Source organism: Chaetura pelagica, unplaced genomic scaffold (assembly GCF_000747805.2).
Source record: "Chaetura pelagica isolate M959 unplaced genomic scaffold, ChaPel_1.0 scaffold399, whole genome shotgun sequence".
NCBI lineage: Eukaryota > Metazoa > Chordata > Aves > Apodiformes > Apodidae > Chaetura > Chaetura pelagica.
The window spans coordinates 120,177-123,460 of record NW_009970719.1 but is presented as its reverse complement, the minus strand read 5'-3'; positions in this window follow the sequence as shown (position 1 = coordinate 123,460).

The following is a 3,284-nucleotide window of genomic DNA, read 5'->3' as shown; positions in this document are numbered from 1 at the left end:
TGAATTTTAATATAATCTGATAGAAGCCATTCTGAAGCCTTCAAGACACTAACAACCCTAGGAGTCTGGGTTTAGACTGGTAAAAGTTCATCACAAAATCTACCTGCCCCCTTTGCCAGCATCAGCTACTTTAAGAGACTGCCTGAACCATCGTGGCAATAAAGCAAAGTGTTTCCTGCAGACTTTGTGAAGGGGAACTGCCCTGTTGCAGCCATTCCAGCTCTGTTGACAGATCATAGAACCATAGAATGGTTTGTGCTGGAAGGAACCTTAAACATCATCCAGTTCCAACCCCTTGCATGGGCAGGGACACCTCCCACTAGACCAGGTTGCTCAAAGCCCCATCCAACCTGCCCTTGAACACTTCCAGGAATGAGGCTTCCACAGCTTCCCTGGGCAACCTGTGCCAGGGTCTCACCACCCTCACACTCAAGAATTTCCTCCTAATGTCTAACCTAAATCTCCCCTCTTCCAGTTTTAATCCATCACCCCTTGTCCTCTGAACTACAAGCCCTTGTAAAAAGCCCCTCCCCAGCTTTCCTGTAGCCCCTTCAGGAAGGCCACTATGAGGTCTCCCCAAAGCCTTCTCTTCAGGAATATGATGGGGACACACACTTATGGTTCAACTCTCTCCCCCCCCCAGGTAAGAACCATTAGTTTTGAATTTGTAAAATGATTGCTCATTTTCTCCATCCTCCTCCTATCAATAGCTTCTGGTTTACTGCATTTGCTTAAATGTTTGCTCTTCTTCCCCACCAGCTGCAGCTATTGGCCAGCAGGTATCACATACATGGTCCTTTCTGACATTGTCCCACACCGTCTGGCTCAGGCAACACATTTGTAAAGCACTCCAAAAATCTATCTATGGATTTAAAAAATACACAATAATAGACAAGGCAAACCATCACTAAGTACTTGACTTTTATCCATCTTGTTAGCCAGCTCCAAAACCATGGAGAGATTAGTTAGCAACCATGCAATTTGTTGTTTGTCATATTTTTAGGCTCATTGTAAAAGTAATCATATTTTCACAGCTTTCAGTAGAAGACTGAAGACTTCTTTAACAACTTATCTAAGGGATTTGATATTGTGAATCACTTCATTAAGAAGGTTTTGAAAAGATTGCTATTCACTCCAGTTCCCCAAGTGGGTTCCAGAATGATTAATTACATAATTTATTTATTGTATAAGTGGGCCATCAGATTTAGTCACTTCCCCCTCTCTTTGGTTATGATTTGCTTGTGGCTTCACAGCAGAAAGCAAATTCACTGTCAGTAATAATAACTGGAAAGTTTTCATCCTTAAGCTTTTACAACCCCTTGGTTTTCTGAAGGATTTTGGTAGCTGGTTATGTGCTACAATGAAATTAAAGCACTTCCCAACTCACATTCCTTAAGACACATAGTAAACTAAATGTAATCTGTCAAATTATTTTAATGGGAATATCAAGGCTGGCATTGGCTTTTGGAAGAGACCGGGGATAATATTTACTGTTCAGATGGCACTGAGCCCCAGGATGCAGAATAGCTACAGTGCCACCTTTAAAATGTGTAACAGTACTTTACAGCTGAAATATTATAGGAAAGCTGTAAGAGGAAAAGCATGGGCTGTTCACAACTGGCACAACAACTCAGGAGAAAGGAAATGTCACCCTCAGCTTTCTCAGGAGTAAAAGATGCACACATTTGGGAGCCAACTGCTTCCACAGTGCTGCTTTCTTCATCAGTAAACCTTCACATTTTCCCCTTCCGAATCACTGTGTGACAGTGAACCACTGATCACCCTTGGTGATGGGACTAGGAATAAGGCTGGGCACAGAGAAAGGCTGAGGTAGGGGGAATCTTTCCAATGCTCAGTTCCAGGTCACCCAAGTGCCAGCGAGCACGTGGCTCCACCTCCGATCACATCCTATCCTCCTGGGAGCAACCACCTTCCCCTGCTCCTCTGGCTGTTCCCGTGATGCTGTTTGCACAGGTTACAGAGGGTGCTGAGAAGCCAGGCTGCCAAGAGCCACGTTAGCAGGCAGGGAAGTTTGCTCACCGAATCATGATGGTCATTCTTGCTGCAGCAAATCACCACATGGAAACTCACAGCAATTCCTCTAGGTCTAGACATAGTTGACAAATCAAAGCTGCTTCTTAGGTAGCAACTGGGCTTCAGGTGGCTCCCAAACGATGGCAAAGCGTGGCCCAAGCTTAAAGTCCTCATGCCTGGACAGAGAACACACAGCTCCTTTCCTTGCTGTCAGCAAGGGCAGCACACCTCCAGCTGCAGCAGATTTTGCTGTGAAGGACAGAAAAAGGGCCTTCGCCCAGTGACATCCCATGCCTCTTCTTTCCACATCTTATTATTTCAGCATCATACTTTCCCTTTAAATAATTTCCTTCCTGTTCTAACAAAAAAGGTTCTATTTTAGACCTTCAACTTCCACGCTAGAGAGATCAGCACTTCTCCAAGACCCTCTAACCCACAGAAAGTGCATCTGCTAAGAACACCTTCGATGACTATTGCTACTTTATACCTTTTCTTTCTTTAAGTCAATCCACAAGCTTTTCCTAGCTCAAATTCCAATTTTTTGTGCTCAGTTTTGAGGCTCTTGATGACTCTATCTTTCTAGTCTGGTCTGTTACTGTATCTCAACAGGGACGTTGTGAAAATAAACTTGCATTTTTGAAGGATCCAGAAACCATGGCCATGACTGCTACACAGAAGTTCATCAGGAAATTAATCCTTCTGTTGCTGTTGTAGGGCTGGAATCCTGTGCAGGAAATAAGGCTTGAGGGTCACATTGCAAACGAAATCACCACCAGCTCATTATTAATTTAACAGTTTCTGCCACCTGCACCAGATGAGGCAAAGGAAGAAAAAAAAGCAAACATTAAGAGTGTGTAAGAACTCAAATCTGCAACTCAACACTTATGCAAAAAGAGGTGGCATTAAAACTACACAGGTAATTGAACTATGTTTTTTTCCCACCTGGATCAATGTTACAACTGCTCCTGACTGCAGTGTTCCATAGTTTCCCAGAAAAAGTATCAAAATAGGGCTGGCACAGACCACTGGGAGCAGATCGCCATGGATTACAGCACCATAGACATCTACAGATGCCTAGCAAGGTGTTCATATGAAATCAAGTGTACACAGCCAAAGCCAGAGACAAATATTGAAACAACAGCCACTTTACTCTTTCTCTTCTCCCTACTGATGCATCACTGTTTTTCTGGGATTGTAGAGCTCTTGGTAGGCAGTCTGAGCCCCAGGAGAACACTGCATGCAAGGATTCC